Source organism: Marmota monax, unplaced genomic scaffold, assembly GCF_021218885.2.
Source record: "Marmota monax isolate L192 unplaced genomic scaffold, Marmota_monax_Labrador192_F-V1.1 WCK01_AAM20220418_F8-fsc00031, whole genome shotgun sequence".
NCBI lineage: Eukaryota > Metazoa > Chordata > Mammalia > Rodentia > Sciuridae > Marmota > Marmota monax.
Genome location: NW_026695197.1, coordinates 14,930,588 through 14,950,596, shown reverse-complemented (window position 1 = coordinate 14,950,596; position 20,009 = coordinate 14,930,588). Strand labels below are relative to the sequence as shown.

Sequence of the window (20,009 nt, the reverse complement as noted above, 5' to 3'; positions counted from 1 at the left end):
CTACACTTGATGCTGGCATCATTTGCTCTGAACAGAATAGGAAGTCTACTGCTACTTTCTAAGACAAAGACCATTAAAAGAAAAAAAAATGTTTCTTTGAACTTACAGAGTACCCTCTAATGGGGTAAAACTCTAACTCCTCTAAAAGGAAAGCTGTTCTAGTATGATCCATTGAAACTTCTAGATATGAACTGTTTAATCCCAATAATTTAGACAAAATGAATCTAAGGTCATCATCCCCCAAAACTTTATTTAGACCCAATCTGTTGTCTCTAAACAGGTATCAAAATTTGTAGAAAGCTAAGTGAAAATGAAATGAAAACTCAGAGTCAAGCAATAATGTATGTTGGCATCATCCTCCAGCATCCAGAAAGTGCACTCTGTGGGCACCTTGGGGTTTTATGTTCTTCACTTACAAGTGTTTGGGCTGAAGAGTTACTTTAGAAATAGCTCTACAAGAAACTGAAACCCATGGCTATATGTATGGTGGTAGCACTCCTGACCCCATTCTGACCCAACACATTTGCAGAAACTCACCCAGCACTATCACTTCATGTTGACTGTCCCTCAGAGGCCCATGCATTGAAGATTGATTCTCATGGTGCTGCTATTGGGAGGTTGTAGAACTTTTAATAGGTGGGCCTCATGGGAGGTCTTTGGGTCATTGGAGGCATGTCCTTGAAGGGGATTTAGGGATCCCAGTCCCTTCTTCTTTTTCTCTCTCTTGCTTTGTGGCCCTTGGGTGAGCGGTTTTGCTCCACCACATGCTCCCACCACAGTGCACTGCCTCACCACAGGCCCAGAGCAAGAAGGCAAACCAATCATAGACTGGAACTTCCCAAACTGTGAGCCAAACTAAACTTTTCCCTTTATGAGTTGATTATCTCAGATATTTTGTTGTAGCTGACCCAGTTTCATAATAGACCATAGAACAGAAATGAGATTGAATTGTTTTGTTCCTTCTTCAGAGGAACCTGAGGAACAGACAAAATGACGTTCAGGAAAAATTTATATGGCTTTCTTCTTCCACCCCACTTCCAACCCCACTATGACTCTCCAATACCCTGGCTCCCTGAACAGTCCCAGTCACAACATTCCATTTTTAAGGCAGTGCAACTCTTTACAAGGCTAATGTTTTCATAATAATTTACCCCATTCTTCTGGAAGGAGTAAAACTGAAACAACTTGAAATGCCATCAGCAAAAACATTATTTATTTCCCATCCCTGAGCATCAGAGAAAACAGGATTTCATTGGCTGGGTCTGCCTTCAATAGCTTTCTGGTTTCAATTAAAACTTGAAGTCTCCAAGGGAAAGCCTGGCATTCTGGGAGGGCAAGGCCCAGCTAAGTTTCAGTGTCTCCACAGGAACCCAGAAAGGCTGTCCCATCAGTCTGGCTATTTCTCATCTTCTTCCTTTTGCATATTATATAGAAGTGTCAGAGTCAAGATTGAAGTACAACTAAAAATAATGACCAGGTTGCAAGAACTCTCCTCTCCTAGATGCACATTTCTGTGCCAGAGAAGTATCGATTCAGCCCCTAATGGAATTCAAAGTTAAGGTTACAGCAGAAAAGGAATTGGGAATCCAGGGGGAAGTGCCTACCTATTTATTTCTTCTTCAACAAAATGCTGCCTCCTGCCTCTCCCAACTGTTCATCTTCAACTAAATTCTACAAAGATCCCAAGCTCTGTTTTTTTCCCTCCCCAAGCTTCATTTAGGCCAGGTGATTTGAAAAGTAGCTCCTTATGAGTAATACAAGTACATGACCAGAAGCACTCATGGTACCAGGTACCAGATTCCCTCAGGGATACATCCAGGTTTTCCTCCAGTGAAGTCCCAGCACAGCCTTCCTATGTAACATTCTGATGTTAACATGCAAACGATCAGATTACAACCCTTCACTGGCCTAGCCCATTCATGAACATATAAGGCAGTTGATAGTTTCTCCCAGGCTAGAAGTGGCCCCCTTCCTGACAACCCTGCCTTTCAGCCACTCCTTATGTTCACTACAAGCTATCCCTTCCCCCACCTCCAGTTTGTTTATTCCAGAGAAGCATCTATTTTCCCTGCTAAGAGAGAGACTAGTCTGTTTCCCTTCTCTGGCTAGGGACTACATTTGCTCACCATCTCCTCCCCCAACTCAGCTCAGGTTACTATAGTGGCTATAGCTTCCACAGCCCAGCTCTAACAGGATTCAACTTCCCAAGACCAAGACTTAATGGGGGAGGAGGATCCTATGCCTAGTAGCACACTGGGTACCTGGTCTCTGGATCTTCTGAGGCTACATTCCCTGCAATTTGTAAATGCTCTGTGTTCAACCATGCTTACTTCTCCCACTTTTTTGGTTTGCCTCAAACATGGCCCTAACACCCTTTTCTGGTAACAGGCATGGAGATTAAGCTCACAGTGAAAACACAGCCCCTACAGCTTTAGCTCTAAAACCTGGGAATCTTCCTGTGTCAGAGCTAAAGGGATCATGCCTCTCTCACTCCGGGAGTTTAAGGAAGGTGTAAGTCACAGAAATCAAGAGGAAGGAGAGGGAGGGACCTGGGATTGTAAACTGGCTACATCTTAAAGTGCTACAAACTTTCTCCTCCCTCACACGCCCCCAGCCAGTTGGCCCCGCCTTCCTATCCCAGCCAGACCACATCTAACTAGGGTGTGTAAAGGAAACTGTTCCTGGCTGCCCAGGTCTGGTCCCAGTGTTGCAGATGTGGCCTGCACAGAACAACATTCTTCCTCTCCAAGTCCCTCTTCTCTGTTTCCCTTCCCCCAATGCACACCAAACAAACTCTGCAACTGGAGCTGTTTGGATGGAGTGGGAGATGTACCTGGGTAAACTACGGGAGGGTAATGGGCCCGAACTGCCAGAGTTTGGGTGACAGCTACTTCAGTTCAAATCCACAGGAAACAAGGAAAAACAGGACAAGGGTGAAGAAATGAAAAAGAAAAGAAGGGAAAGGAATGTCAGAAAAACAAGAAATATCAGTATTTCCTTAGAGACCATGGACTCCAAGCAAACTTTAGAAGATGTGGATAGTTATGGGGTAGGAGTAGGGGGGCTGGGATAGAAGAGTAGCTGCTCTATAGTTCCAGAATAAACTGCCTTTCGAGGGAGAGTTTCTGCAGGCATAAAGACACACAAATTGCCCTTTTAGTATTAGACCTCAACCATGAGATTACCAGGACAGTTTATTTAAAACAGAAACGAATCGGAAATCCTTCCCTCAACAGTCTTTTAGACATACACGCCCTAAGTATTCCACACACACATAAAGAATAAATGCATCATGGGAGGGGGGCAATAAGCACTCCCCCTCCACACACTCACTACCTCTAGCCCCATCTCCTACTTCTAACTGCACAACTTTCTGATCTCCAATGAAAATATTTCCAGTTGGATCCGATTTCGGAATTGTAGTAAGCAGTGTGGGTCAGGAGAGGAGGGGTGATGATAGTGTGTAGGGGAGGGGGGCTGGAAGACAGCATTTCGGCAGTAACTTATTTTTTTAGAACCAGCATGCTCTACCGATCAGAAATTGCAATTACCCAACAATGATTCCATCACAAACAGACACCAAAAACAGCATCACCGTTATCACCATCTTGCTAAAGATCTGCCCAGTTTACCTGACTTTGTCTCTGTGGAACTTCTCAGACAGTATTTTGGTCAAAGAGATAATGGTAAGAGAGACAAAAACAATAAATCGATACTGAAGGGCTCCCTTTCCGGAGTGATTTCCCACTGGAAACCACCGAACGGGGAAGCCTGGGGTTAATTCCCAAGCTCAAGGCTCCTCTAGAAACGCACACAATGCGTGCTTTCAAAAGGGCATTCGTCTGCTTTTAAGGGAATTCCTGTCTTTTCAGAATCCTCAAACCGGAGAGCAAAAGAAAAAGACTCAAATCCATTGATTAAGATTTTTAAGAGAAAAACTAACACACAGCCAGAACACAAGCACACACCAACCTTCGCCGGCTGGACCACTTCTTGCCTGTTCTTCTCTCTATTAAGGACACGTTAGATTCTGATACATTTCCCCCCAAAAAATCCAACTAGGTTACAATGTAGCTCTCTAGCTCCACTTAACCTGCAAGTTACAAAGGGAGAAAAAAAAAATATCCTGCCGCCTTCCCACCCCTTTCCCTACCCCCTCCCCCTCCCGAGTCCACTCCACCAACGCCAAACCCGCCAGCCCCGGCAGCCGGCGGCAGGACCGAGGGAGGGTGCAAAAGGCGGGGGGTAGGGGGGGATCAGATTAGGCGAAACTCAATGAGCTCCCAGCCTTCCAGCCCGACGCTTCCACCACCGCCGCCACCAACGGGCCACTCCAATAGAGCCAGCATCGCTGCCCACCCGCCGGCCGGTCGGAATCGCGCCCATCCCCGAGCAGCCTCGCGGGGACCGGCATCCCGTCCCTCGGCCCCATCTTCCCCTTCCTGCCCTGTGAAAAGGCAAAGCCCCGGCGAGGCGACGTGAACTTTTGCTTGCCGGGCACACACACCGCCCCCCGGCCCCGAGCGTGTGGGGGCCCGCGGCGCGGCAGGATGCTGGGCACGGGGGCTCCCGCTCCAAGGTCGCCGCGCGTGCTCACCCATGTCCCGGCGGCTCCGGCTCCGCTGGCCCCGGCGCTCACTCAGATCCCGGCTCCGCTCGCTCGTCCGAGCCCCCAAAGGTGCTGCTGCAGCAACTCCATGGCGATGAGCATCTGTCAAACGGCGAGCCGCGGGGCGGGCCGCCCTCGCTCGGGGGGCGCCGGGGCCCCCGGGCGCGCGGAGGCGGCGGCGAGCGGCGGGCGCCCCGGCCGGCCCCGCGCTTCCCGCCCGACGCGGCCGCCTCCGCCGCGCCACCGATTTATGGAGAGAGATATCAAGGGGGAAAATGGCGTCTCCGGAGCCCGAGGAGTCCTGGAGTAATCACATTCACACACACGCCCGCACGCACACACTCGCACACACTCGCACACAGGCGCGCGGCGAGCCTGGCTAATTTTAGCAGGAGCCAAAAAAAAAATTATATATATATATATATGTGTGTGTGTGTGTATATATATATATATATATATATATATATATATATATCCCCGTCTCTCCGATCAATGCTATTTTTTTTTCTTCTCTTCAAAGGATGGATTGGAGCTTTAAAAAATGTTGCCGGGCTTGGGCTCGCAGGAGGCGGCGCGCGGAGGGCGAGGGCGCTTTTGCTGAGCTGTGCAGTTCGGTCCGCGGCGCCGGGCGGCCCTGCCCGCCGCTCGTCCGCCCGCGGTCGCTAGTGCTGCGGCTGCCGCCGCCGCCGCTCCATGGCCGCGCCCGCCCCGCGCCCCCGCCGCGTCCCCTCGCCGCCCGCCCGCCCGCGTCCCCGGCGAGCGCTGGAGTGGGGTCGGGCCCGTGTGCCTGCCTCCCGCGCCCTCTCCCGAGTCCCGGAGTCCTAGTGAAAGGAAGGGGGAGGGTGCGGGCGGGGGAGGGGGGAGGATTGGAGCGGCAGCGCGGCCGAGCCGAGCGGGGACCGCCACCCCGCGACCTGCTCGGAGGGGGCGCGGGTGCCCACACTGCTCGCCCAGCGGGCCGGAGCCGCTCCCCGGGCGGGAGCGGTGGGAGGCGCAGCCGGTAGCAAGCAGCGAGCTACCTATCCCTCCACCTCCCCTCTCTTCGGTGAATTTCGGTGAATTGGAGGGAGTGGGGCTCTTGCCAGGGGAGAAGGAAAACAGTTGGTGGAAGCCGATCGGGGACCCTTCGCCGCCCCGCGCCCCTCCCGCTCCCCAGCGCCCTCGCGGCCGGGTGGCTCCTACAAGCTGGAGTCGGCCGCGGAGACTGAGCGGCCGCGGGGACCGCCGCGGGCTGGGCGCCGGTTCCCGGGCTCAACACTGCCACTATCTGACACAACAGGAGCAGTGTTGGGGGGTAGCTGCGCGCCGAGACGCGACGTGTGATAGGCTCTCCGAACTGTGTGCATTTTTTTCTAACCTAGTAATTACATTTCACTTTCAGGGATTTATTTATTTATTTATTTATTTTATTTTATTTTTTTTTTTTGTTAAGCTATTTGTCTGCATTCAAATGCTCATGTGCATTTTCTTGTTTATTCAGGAGAACTGGACACTAGATGAGGGGAAGACACGGAGAGGTGACAAATGCACATTGACATACAGTTCCCTATACTGGGTGGTGGGAATGAATGAGACAGAATGTTTCCAGTTCTCATAAAAAAGGATATTTTTAATCTCTTTGGGCGTTTGTATTTGAGATGCAAGAAGGGGCTTTTCAGGGCAACCGACAACGGAACCCTTCTGGGACATGTCTACAGTGTAAAACAATATAGGACAGATAGGGATTCAGAAAGGTCTGCAAATGGTATACTTAATGACCTTGGGATCAAATTTGGGGTTTGAGAGGACTCCTGAGTACCATGTTTTATGTGAGAGTTTGGAATCATTGGACTGAGGAAAAATTTGGAGGTGAGTTGGGGGACTGCCACTCACCAGCCTCATCAGTTCCTTGGTTGCTGGTTTAAATTCTGGCACAGAACTTCTCTCTTGTCGCTGGATTACTATGTGAAGTGGACCAAAGGAGGTTGTGTGGATGGAACCCCCAGCTCCAAGCCTGATCAGGGTTCAATAGTATTCTGCACAGGTAGTTCACTCCCTTCTACCCCAAGTGCTCTAACTTCTTTTTATCAGAAGATTGTTCTGATTGGCCATTAACTTTTTCTCATGTTGCTCATCACTGAAAGATCTCTTTAGGAGCCAACATTTCATTAAGTCTTCTTTGTGCCTTCTTGTATTTTGAAGCATTATTATTAGTGGGAAAAAAAATCCTCCAGACATATAAAATGATGATAAAAGCAGAAATCAAGGCACAAAATACAAGGTCAAATCAAACATTTTCTGTGATCAGATTACCTTTGCATATTTGCCTGTGTACCCAGATTTCTGGATCCTGGACCAAGCTCACAAAGGACTATGATAACATGTGGGCCATTTTCTACACTTTCCCAAAGGAGAAAGTGTGGCCCAGAGATCAGAAGGGTTTGCACACAGCATATGGCTGGTTGATGTCATCAAAACCAGAACTAAAGTCTGCTGCTCAAGTTCTTTTTCTAGAATATTTAGAGTCCTCCTTTCTGGGTTTTTTGCATTGCTTTGAGAGCAGATAAAAGAAGCACGTGCCTTATTAAAAAAATCACTGTAATAGATGGTAATTGATTATAGTAATATAGAATTATAGAGCAGTAATAGTTCACCTAATGAGGCTGGGGTTGTGGCTCAGCTGTAGAGCGCTCACCTAGTGTGTGTGAGCCCCTGGGTTTAATCCTTAGCACTGCATAAAAATAAATAAATAAATAAATAAATAAATAAAAGGTATTGTGTCCAACTACAACTAAAAAATAAATATTTAAAAAAATAGTTCACTGAGAGATCAGCTAGTGGAACCCCATCATCTTAAAACTTAGTAAATAGTAGAGACTGTCACAAATCAGTAAGTTAAACCAACATTGTGTTTAGAGTCCATGTCCCTTGACTTCTTACCTGCATGTAGCTCATCTTTTAATCATGAGGTGAGAAAAGAATCGTTTTATCTACACATACACACACACACATACACACTCCTATGTTTGTGTATATTGTAGTATATAATAATATAATGTTATAAACATAATATCTTTTTAATGTATAACTAAGAGTTCCTAAAAATTAAATCCCATCCTGTCTGTTAATAGAATGGGATACTCTAGCTGAATGTTGTTGGAATCCTTCTCATCTTATTTCCCTATTAAGCCACTTTGGTATTGTCTGGGAATCAAATTTGGAAACACAGAAAGTGTGTAGCTGCCAAGAAATTTGGCCTGAAAATGGAGGTAGGCAATTTTAAGGTACCTATTTACTGAGACCCAGGATGGTGAAAATAAAAAGACAAACTGAACAACTGATGGGAATGCACAGGACACACATATCAGTCCTATACAATACTGATTTTCAGGATATTCAGTCACTCAGAAAATAACTATGTAGCATGGTTGCTGTACCAGGGACTATGGCAATGAGAAATACCAAAACATGACCAAGGCACGGTCCCCATCCTCAAAGAATTCACAACCTAGTAGGAAACACTGACATGAAAACCTCCAACTATGACTAATATATGCAAATATTGAAAAGAAAAATGCTTTCAAAGTGCATGAAGGAGCATAGATGCAGAAATGGTGGAAAGTGAATGGAGGCAGAAATCATGTCCTCTTTAAAATTGCTGCACATTTATTATTTGTGTGTATTAACGTATGTATTTCCTTTCCCCTTTTGCCATACATATGACATTTTGTCTATAACTTGTTTTTACAATCAAATACATTGCCAATAAATGTGAACGAGAAAAAACCTTCCTCTAACATCACCAAATAAATGACTTCCTGCCAGCCCGCCTGTTGCTCTGTGCTCTAGACTTCCTTGTGCTTAGCCTGTAAAATGACTTACTGACATCACCCTTTGCCCCACGTCCTCCGCCAGAGATACACAAAGATCTACAGGATGGTCACACCATACCGGACTTGAGGAGTGAAGCATATGCACAGCTCAAGGTATAGTTCAAAGGAAAGAGCAGGTCATATCATTTTCACATCTTTGAAGCTAAATGAAGAAATAATTGAGGCCAAGCCATCCATTCTTCCCTTGTAAAAAGCTGAGATCAAGTAGTATAATCAAATGCTCAGAACCAGTCACCTCTCTTTCCTAGGTTCAAATGTAATATTGATTCTCACTTTTTTGAAAAGTGAGGTGGCATTCTCTAACGCAGTGCTTCGCAACACTTATTGTAAGTCAGAATTCACTGGGGGAATTACAGATGCTTGGGATCCATGTTGATTTAATTGATCTTTGATAGAATCAGCATTAGTACCTTCAACCAATGCTCTTCTGAAATGCAGTCACCTGAGAATCACTGATTCAATTGAAAGGGCATGCCCCCCACAATGTGATCAGGATGCTTACAAAGCTCTGATCCTCTTGGGTGAAGTAGCATTAATAGAAAGTGTACTTAACCAAAGGAAGTGACAAACACCATGAACTGTGCAATGACTATAACATATTTAGATTTTAGGAGCAATTCTAGAAATGTAGCAATTGGAAGTACATTCCATGGGGCAATGAAAAGACCATAGTCAAGATCATTGAGGAAACACAGTTTTAAGTTTATTTGCATTATTTCTTTATCTCTCTGCTTTTAATATTCCATATAGCCAGGTGGGGTGGATTCCAAAGTCATCAGAGGACCAAGCCGGCTATAGAATTCTCTTCATCATTGATTCAAGAACACAAGAGAGTTCCAGTAGGATAGAGCACATGCAGAACAGTCAGAGGCGGAGAGATGAAAACTGCCCATAAGTGTTAGAAAAGCATCAGAAAAGATTGGGATTTATTTGTTTGAACCTGCTCTTCAAAGCTTAAAAAGCTCCAGTCAGCTGTGGTTATGGGGAAACACTATGCCCGATATGATGATAAGCATTGTGATTGAACCCAAGAGAAGGACAAATCAACTTAAATAGTAATTTGTGCCCTGTCTTGAGAAAGATGGCAGAAAAAAGATTCCATGCCTTTATTTTTCTATCCCCCACTCCCAATCCACAAGCTATGAACTGATTGAGGTTGAGGGCTTTGTATTGTACTTCTGTATCTTCGCTGAATAAAATTGTATCTGGAGCCCAATGTATGGCTAGTAAGCATTGGTTAAAAAAAGTATTTTGACAATCAATATGACATGGAAGCAATCTATCAGAAAGAATATTGACACATGACTCTGACCAGTAAGGTGACACCCAGTTAGGTATAGGATCTTCTGTTGATTCAGCAGGGACAGAGTAACAGAGTGAGGAGCATGAGAGTGAGTTTTGAGCAGCAGTGATTTAAAAAATTCCAATATTTTGAGACCATCATGCTTACCCGTGCATATTGGATGAACATCTGTCCTACATCGTGAATGAATGAGTGAATCAGTCAATCAATGAAGGACGCCATGGAGATAGGGAATGATAGAGTTGTATTTCTAGCCCTGTTTTAACAATAACTGGTTGGGTGGAATTTGATCTGGGTTTCAGATCTCTGTACCTCAGTTTCCTCATCTATAAACTGAGAATCATAATCTTGCCCTAAGATATCAATCATCATGACACTCACAGGAAATATTGGATGTAAAGTTACATTATGAAGTTAAATAATTCTGTGCAAATATTGCCTTTCATTGTTCAAGTCATTTAAATGACTTCTTCCAGAAGCTGCCTAATTCTACCACATCTGAGGTCCACATCTTCTCTTTTGCTCTCTAGTCAGTGAGAAACTAATTTCCAGTCCTGATTTCTTCTACCCTAGCCCCACTTTGGAAAGAACTCCTTTTCCCAGTTTCTCCTCCTTGATGCCACTGTGGTTGCTTAGCTTCAAAGACCTTAATATAATTGTCCTGGGAATGTAATCCCAGGTCAGACAATGACTGGATTGTAGCTTTGAAAATTGTATCTTCCTAGCTACTGGAAATTCACTTTAAAAAGATTTCTTGGCATGAGCGTCTTGTGATGATCCTCCAAGAGAGTAGCTCTGATTGCTTGACAGGCAACAAGGTCAGAGATGAGCATTCTTCTGGGTTTTCATTTTCTGGTTCCTTGGCAGATTTATTGTCATTGGGACTACCGAGTGTCCCACATCTGTGGCAAGATATGATTTGTTCCCCTTCCTAACTGAGCCTTAGGAGCCTATCTAATAAGAAGTTTATATTTATATCACTGTATGGCGCAGGAGCCCAGGAGATCTCCAAGGAGGAGCAGAGGGAAATGGAGGTTCTTTCTCCATCACAAAATCCCCCACACTTGGGTCAGTGCAGAAAGATGCTGTGTGGAAGGCTTGTTCAGACTGAGGGGAATTTGTTAAAAGGAGGTAGGGGAACCTCATGGAAGGCAGATAGAGGAAGAATAAGACTCAGGGGAACTGGGAAGTTGCCAGACAGTTCCTCTCTTTCCCTCTCCAGAGCTGCACTGACTCTCATGTATTCATCTTTCTACCAATCTGTTCTGTTCTTCCAAAGACAATTTTTCTCTGTGAAGTTCTTGGTTCTGATCCTTTATAACTTTGGATTACATCTGACTTTGTTTCCTCTAACCTCCATGACACCCTTGAGCTATGTTGGTGAGGATTCCTATGCTCCAGCTTCCTCACAGAAAAAATGTCTGACTGCCTCTGAGTCCCTAAAGGTGCACACCATGAGCCAGGCAAATGACGGGTACATACATGAGCCACCAGCCTCGAGCGCTTCTCTAGCAGGACAGTGGGGAATATGTCTACAAGGGGGCATTGGCAGGTGTGTTTAGAATGAAGAACAAAACTCTCAGCACATTTCAACCTTTGCGACGAACATCATCTTGGAACACCAGGAGAACTTGCATTTAAAGTTAAACAGTTTTCCCTGAGGAGAACTAGTCAAACCCCCTTTTTGAGTTTGTTTCTTAATTTGAAAAAAAAATGGTCCTGATAGTAGCACCAGGGGTTTAGTGAAGATCAATGGCAGTTAAATGAGATAATGTACCAATAGCACCTATGTGGCCAATACTACTGTATCTGGACTGAACTTGGTATGAGGGATATAAGAACTATTAAGATATATTTTTAAACATATAAAAAATATGGAATTCATTCACAAGGTTTCTTCTTCTTAAGTTCTTCTCTGGTAGAACTTTCTGCCTATTAGAGGAAACCCATGCCGTATTAGAATGAGACCATCATTCTTCCTCCTTCATTTATTAGTGATTGAGTATGAAGGGTAGAGGCTATGGCTTATCCCTTCTTGCCCAAGGTCAGCACAAGCCACAAAGAGCAAGAGAGTCCTTTGAACATAGCTCTTCCCTGCCTTCTCACAGTTTGTGATCCATTTTAGCAGACAAGACTACACGTGAGCCAGGAAGGAAAAAATACAAGAGATAGTATAAAACTGTGCCTGTTACTGGCAAATATTAGCATGTGGGAGTGATTTCCTTTTGGAAAGGAATTAGATGAGATGATCTTTAAGGTGCTGTCTATTCATTTGATGCTGTGAAACTAAGAGCTGAAAAGAGAAAGAGATCCAAGCAAACTATAGTTAAGATAGAAACTTTTATGGACGACTTGAATTGCATTGGGGAGAAAAAAAAAAAACACAGGGCACAGATAGAGAGGAAGTTGGGTAGTCCCATCTGAAAAACTCAGTTTTACCATGAAGTATTTTTATAAGCATGTGGAATTGTCAGCCTGTTATTGCTAGTTGGAGTTGGCTTTTGGGTTGATTAGCGTCACATGAGTATTAGAAAAACTTGAATAAGGGAAGAACAGCTTTCAGAATGGTCAGAGGATGGCCATAGGCAAATAGCTTCCTGGGCAATGGATTCATTCCAATTTCTGAGATCTGACTCTATAGTCACTATTTGCTCCTTAGTAATTAAGCTCGTCTTGTGGGTACACCTATCAAATATAGAACTATGACACTATATATCTGGACAGTAGATAAATCTTTAAAAATGTTATTTGAAACTTCACTTCCAAATGGTTCAGCACAAAATTCATGGAACCGAACCAGCTGAGGAAGTTGAGAGAACTGCCCAAAGTTTCACAGCTGGTAGTTATCAAAATTTGGTTGTGAAGTGCAGTTATCTAACTCCAGAGCCAACCTTCTTGGCTCCATTCAACCATTCTATTGCAAAATTGCCTACCAAGGAAGTAGCAGAGAGAGACCTGGATGTTCCTTGTATCACCTCTTTAGAATGTATTGAATGGATCTGTTGATTTCAGCTTCCTAAACTAAATGAATCACAGTAACATTGACATTTCAAACTGTAGAGCTGGCATGTTCCTTAGAGATCATTTGGACCAAACAATTCATTGTGGAGATGGGAGAAAACCCAGGAACCAGAAAGATGAACGTGCAAGAAACAAACATGATACACATGGATATAACAAAGTGAGGTATAAGAACAAGCACACTGGACTGCAGCCACAGCATCTGCCCATTATGCTCAGATGCCAGGTCTTGGTTATACCCTCTGCAGACCAATTCAGACCAGGAAAAAGACACTTGAAGAAGGAAGTTCAGCCAGTGGCCACATCCATGAGCCTTCAAAGCAGGATTAAGGAGGAATGTTCTCTTTGAGAAAATAATTTGGCATACACTTTTGTGATTGTCCATCAATAAGGTTAAATCATTATTCTTTTATCAATTATTCAAATTTTCATTTCTTATTATCAATAGTAATTAAATGCTTTAAAGAAAAAATAAAACATGCTTTAAAATGTTAAGAATAAGTTACAAGTATGAAATCATATACGAGGATATTCTGAAAATAGTTGGTATATATTTGGTAAATAAAAATCAATTTTTGTAGTATTCATAGTGAAAGATGTAGAATCTGTCCATCCATCCATCTGTTAATATTTTTAAAAAATAGCTGTAAATGGACACAATACCTATAATTATTTTTATGTGGTGTTGAGGATTGAATTCAGTGCCTCACATGTGCTAGGCAAGTGCTCTACCACTGAGCTACACCCCCAGCCCCCATCCATTAATATTGAAAGACATTGGGCACAAAGATAGGCACTGTGAAATGTGCAATGAGGGAAAAATGTCATCCTAGCCTGGGACATAGCTTTAATCCAGTTAGGAGCTTACAACCTTTTGTTTCAGGTCAGCAAAGAAAATGACTGGAGATAAATCTTATTTCAATTAAAAAAGAACAATTTGTATGTGGTTACAGAGTTGTGGTACAGGATGCAATCATCTCTAAAAAAACTTCCCAGGTTTGGAAGAACAAAGGAGAAATGAAGTGAATACATTTTGATAAATTTGCTTGTTTGCTGGGCATGGTGGTACACAACTGTAATCCGAGTATCTCAGGAGGCTGAGGCAGGAGGATTGCAATTTCAAAGCCAGCCTCAGAACTTGGCAAAGCCTTAAGCAATTGAGTGAGACCTTGTTTCAATTTTTTTTTTTTTTTTTTAAGGGCAGGAGCCTGGATCTTATGGCTCAGTAGTAAAGTGCCCCTGGGTTCAATCCCTAGTGCTCCCACAATTTGCTTTCATTGAACCTTTGTGCATAAGAATGTTTCCTTCTTTATCTATGGTATGCTCAAATAAAGGTGCCTCTTTATTAAATTGGTGACTAAGCCTTTTTTTCCCCCAATGTGAAATCCAAGACTGACAAAAGGCGGTTTTATTTTTCTCATCTTAGGAACTATGTATTTATTAGTTGTGCCAGGGCAGGTGTGAAAAGGGTCAAGGTTTAGTCCTATATTAAGAAGGTGTGGCAGACTTTGAGAAAACAGTTTCCTAAAAACAGTGGATCGAGTCAGGACAAGCCGCCAATGATATCAATGTTTAGTCACAACTGAGATAAAAGATCTAAGATAAAGTTATATAACAATAAGTAGGCAGAGCATGGTGATAGTGAAGCTAGAGTGGCCAAACTCTACATTCAGCATCTGAGAAATCAGTTCATGACCCTAGGGAGACTAGAAGAATAAGGTAGGAATGCAGATCTGCCCAGGGGAACCAGGCAAGTCACGGTTATTGGAAATGGTGGACATAATAAAAACTAATGTCGAGGTAGAGTCTAGTGACTCCCTGGTGGAGTGGTGAGGTTCAAGGGGCCACAAATGGCTCTGAATCTCAAGTGGAGGGACCCTGGTGATGATCAGTACAAGGATAGGCTCTCCTCCCCCCAAAAGCCTAATTTTTCAGTACAGGGCATGTCAGTTTGCTTCTCCAATGACCATGTCTAAACATTACCCTGTTTGTTAAAAGAGAGAATGAAGAGACTAGGTAAGGGTTTCCTTAAATCAGTTTGGTTTGATGCCTGGAATTGGACTGGAATTTATATGGTCATCACTAAGTCTATTGTGAAGATGCAAGGAAGACCCAATAGAAGAATCAAAGTGGCCTGATGAGAGATGTTGATGAAGGGACCCTTCTATGTGGAAAAGATGATCTCATTGTCAGTAAACGGCGGCTACTTGAGGTCGAGGCTTTTGGTTAGTTGACTAAATCTGTTAACTGGCGAGAAAATCAGAATTATTGTGATGGTTGTGTAAATACAAGTGTTCTGTCTTGCCCAAGGGATTTTTAAATGAATCAGGGAGAGAAATAAGCACTTTGCTTCAACAACTTCAAATATTTATGGGATATTCACTACTGCTAGAGATTTTCCTTGCCATAGATTTCTCCATGCCACAACTCTTCCCTAACAAGGGATCCCTCCTTCCAAGAACCTTCTGCATAGATTGTTTTCTATGTTTAACACCAATCCCTTCCTCTAGTGACTAGATCTGGTATTTATCTACCTAATCCTTACCCACCCTGAGGATAGACAGAAGAAACATGAGGTCCTACTGACCATATACACCAACAGTAAGAAAAGATCCTTGGAGAAAGGAAGCAAATCATCTAAAGGTCCACAGATGACCTGGCCAGAGGAGGTCACAGTTTATTTGATTACCTCCCCAGGGGGAGTTGCCAGATTATTTTCAATCTCTAAATGGATCCCTTCCAACCTGTATCCCCCTGTACTCTGTTAATAATATTGGTCCATCTCTCTGTGTTCTTCTGTGAGGTTAAGATGTAGGATGACTTACAGTAGGTTTTTAGTTACACAGAGGGATTAGTAGGTTTCTACTTCTGGCAATAATGGAATGGCTTATATGGTACTGATGTATCTGCTCAGAACAAGACACATCTGCTTGAAGAACAACCAAGGAAATCCAAATATTAAATTCCAAAATCCCCCAAAGAGGGAAGATGTATTGAGGATAACCTCTTCCCCCAAGGCATTTGCTGATTCAGAAACCTCCACACAGGACGGAATCCGAGAAACCAAATAGAAAGTAGAAGCTACAAGATTGAAAAGCTGAGGAAAATCTCACAATACATGAATGTGGGAAGACCAAAAATGTAGTTTAGGACTTCAAAGGCAGCCAGACTGGAAGGACCACAGACCCCGAGAGAAGGAAAATGCAAGAAATTAATGTTTTGTAAGTTTTCTCTTAGGAATATGATGATTCTTAAGGAAGATACAGAGAACAGTTAAGGGGTAAAGGAGAAAACACACAGAGAGGCTAAAAAGCCAGAGTTTTCTTCAGCCAAAATGATAGGAAAATTTTTTTTGTCAAGACTCCACCAAAAAATGGAGTTCTGGTAAATCAGATTTTCATTTGAAATCCTTGATAATGTTAATATTAAGTGTAAGGATATACTGAAAGTAAATTAGAAATTATAATGATAAAAGCCCCAGTTCTGAATTAAGTATCTGATTAAATTAATGTTAACTGCCTATAAGGATGAAAAATATATTCTCATTGGAGGAAACTTCTGCAATTTTCATGCAAAATGTCTAACATTCAACCCAAAGTTAGTAGGCATTCGAAGCAATGGATAAAGGGCAGAAAAGATATTGAAACGGCAAAAAAAGTGACACAGATTATGAAGTTATGAGATATGGACTATAAAATATAAATAAGTTTAAGGGAAGATTACATATGATAGAAGAAATGATTATATACTAGAAGTTAGAGCAATAAAAGATATCAAGACCAAAGCATAAATCAATGGAAAGTACAGAAAAGATGTGTGAACTCTTTCAAAGAATAACACTGTTTTAAAGGTCAGAGACCAGTTTCTGATCAAAATGGAATTGATTATAAATTAATAACAAAGAAATAACCCTTAAATGATGGAAGACCTCCATATGTTTGGAATACACTTTGACATAGTGCGATGGTCCATGGAGAAAGAACAAGGATGGATTTGAAGTAAAGGATAACTGAAAACGACATACTGGAACTTTTGGAATGCAGTTGAATTCCTATTTTAGTACAGTTTATAGCCTTCAATATATATAATAGAAAATAATAGAGACTGAAAAAAATCAATGAATTGATGATGTTGTTATCTATCTGTAGAATTTAGGAAAAAGAACAGAATAAACCTGTAAAAGAAGAGAAGTAATAAAGAGAAAAATAATAGCAGAAATGAATAAGACACACAATACTCCATTACAGTAGAAAGCCCACTGTTAGTATTTTGAAAAATACTAAGTAGACTTACACACTCACATGTAGGTCCTTGATTCGTAAATTTGAAATTATTTTATCAGTAAAATATATGTTGGGTTTTCTTGCCATTGATTTGAACACATACACTGAATTTCCAAGTTCTGTCAAATTGTCTTTTAAATGATAATTTTTTAAATCTCCAGCTACTGCAACAAAACTTGCTGATGAGCTTATTTTTAATTATATTTGGGTTTGTGTGTGTGTGTGTGCTATGTAGATAATATTCTTCAATGCATATAAACATGTTTGTGAATCAATTTGGAATTCAGCAAATACTTTTGCATTTTCAATATTTTGGGCACTGAAAGTAGAACAGTAAAAAATAGGTATAGCTCTGGTTTTCCTCAAGTTTATAGTCTAATGGGAATGTTTATGTTGAGAAAAATTAAATAATGAAAGAAGGGAAGGAGGGAAAAATAAGGAAATTTTTTTCTTACACTTTATACACAAAAGCAAGAGGAGACCATCATCTAAATTATTCAGGCTTTTATCTGATTTTTATACTATATCCCTTTCTTTTCTATTACTAGGTTATTTAGTTTAATTACTGATTTTTGGTTTGTTTGGTCTACATGTTTCAGCTCTTTGCAACCTTTATTTTATGTAATTTTATAATTTTTTTTTTATTATTTTATACAGTCCCCTAAAATCTGCATTTGAATACTCTGCATGATTCTCAGGGGAAGGGTCTGAATGGAGCTGTGGCTGTTAATATGGTATTAGAAACAGACTGGGCACTAATGAAATAATTGTATCAAATAAATGTGTAAAATGACTGAAAGTGGAAAATGCTAGTCCATCCCTGAATAATGCATGAGGGATATCATAGCCCAACTATGCCTACCATCTTTTTGGTGCCTTGTTTAATATCCCATAATACTTCCCATGCCTTCATCCTCTTCTCTGCCCACCTATGGCTATTAGCATTCTACTGGATCTTGCTCAAGCCTCACCTCCTTCCAGAGCTCTATCACTGAGCTACTGTAAAGTCTCAATCCTTTGAAGGAGTATCGCACTTTGCACTTCTATCACCCACTGACTCTTCTCCTATCTGTATCTCCAGATATCTTTCCCCAAATACATAGCTAGCTTATCTCTATCTAGAAAGCCCTTCCTTGAAGAGATTCCTCTACTAGCTGCTGCAGGAAATACAAGCAAAATGCATAACTCCCACCCACATGACACAGTGAGCTTGTCACCTATTTTGTTTTTATTTTTTCTTAGTTATAATTGGACACCATACCTTTATTTTATTTATTTATTTTTATGTGGTGCTGAGGATAGAACCCAGTACCTTGCACGTGCTGGGCGAGTGCTCTACCACTGAGCCACAACCCCAGCCCTGTCACCTAATTCTTAATAGGGCTTGTGGTAGGAACCTTCATGTCAATTTATGCACTCTTTTCCAAAATAATAGTTTTATACTTTTGATGAACACAGATTACACTTCCAGACTTTTTTTTGTAGCAGGTTGTGGCCAGGAGATTCTGGTGGTAGTGAAAGTGGTATGTGAAATTTCAGGAAATGTCTTTCCTTTTCTCCATGATAGCACTGGAAGGCTGCATTGGACCAAGAGGTTGAGATGGTCCACTTTAAAGCAATGAGGTAAAAGGAGCCTGAAGTCTTGGAACATTACAGCAGATTTGAAAATCTACCCAGACTTCATATAGGACCCATTCTTACAGCTGGTGTTCTTTCACTTACTTTTGCTCATTTCCTTAACTACTTCTAACTAATCAAGTGACTTCATCAGAATATTGTGTTAGTAGTATTCTTGTACCTTATGAGTACATTCATAGTGTAGTCATTACAACTTCTCAATACTTTAATGACCACATTAGAAAGAGTAGGTCTATTGCTTTCCTTTTCAGATTTCCATGACTATCATAAAATACCTGAGGTCAATAACTTGTCAGAATGAAGGGTTTATTTTGGCCCATGGTTTCAGAAGTTTTGATCTAGAGTCAGTTGATTCTGTTGTTATTGGGCCTGTGAGGAGGCAGACCATCATGGTGGGAATGCGTAATGGAGGTAAATTCTTGCCATAGGGGTGGCTGGGAAGCAAAATAAGAAGGAAAAGATCTGGGGTTCCCAATGACCTAACTTTCTCCCACTAGGTCTTATCTCTTAAAGCTTCCATAAGCTCCCAACAGTGCCATGCACTCAGAATCAAGCCTTCAACATGTGGGTTTTTGGAAGATAGTTCATATAGAACCTAAAGTGGTAAGTAAAATTTAACTGTGTTTGAATTCTAATCAATACACATTAAGTAATTTTGATTGTTTTTTAGGTAAAATTTATATTCTTATAGGGTCCTTCCCCAGCCAAAATCATCAGCCTCATTTCGGATGGTGAAATGACTATCTGTAGATTGATTTCATTGTGTTGATATTACCACCAGAGGGTTCCTGTTAAAATATTAGTTTGTACCTGAAATGAAAACCTAAAACTTACACAATTAAGGCTAATGTCTCAAAGGGTCTAACATTGGCAAATAGGGAACATTAATTTTAGCTTTAGTGCTAAAGTTTTAATTCTAGACTACACATAATCAATAGTTAGCTGAAGACTTATCCCCCAATGACAAAGTTCGATGATACAAATCCTAGTTAATCTTCCGGGATCTAGGAAAAATCAGATAAAAAAAAAAAAGGGAAAGAAGCAGTGAACTTCAAGCAACATTATATCTAGTCCCGAGAAATCCAGGGACTGCAGGAGTTCCCATACCACATTCCCATGCTCCACACCTTTAACCAACCTCTTTCTTCAACTAATATGTTCTAATTTTTTGTTTGTTTTTTTCCCCCAAATTCAAAGTACTCTGCTTTTCTCTGGAAAAATGAGGAATGGTATTAATTAATCCATCCTAGACTATTAAAGACTGTCCTGTGCACACATAAGCA

General features: G+C 42.0%; 1 protein-coding gene across 2 annotated transcripts in view; it reads right to left on the bottom strand.

Annotated features, from left to right (window-relative positions):
* Positions 1-4,766, bottom strand: part of Setbp1 (SET binding protein 1) — a 353,550-nt gene extending 348,784 nt beyond the window's left edge. The window contains exon 1 of one of the 2 annotated variants that reach the window (XM_046428350.2): positions 4,598-4,766. The gene's annotated coding sequence lies outside the window, so the exon portion shown is untranslated. Of the gene's footprint in view, positions 1-3,972; positions 4,099-4,597 lie in introns of those variants that run through there. The other variant, XM_046428353.2, reaches the window with a different exon arrangement.
* Positions 4,767-20,009: the final 15,243 nt, after the last annotated feature.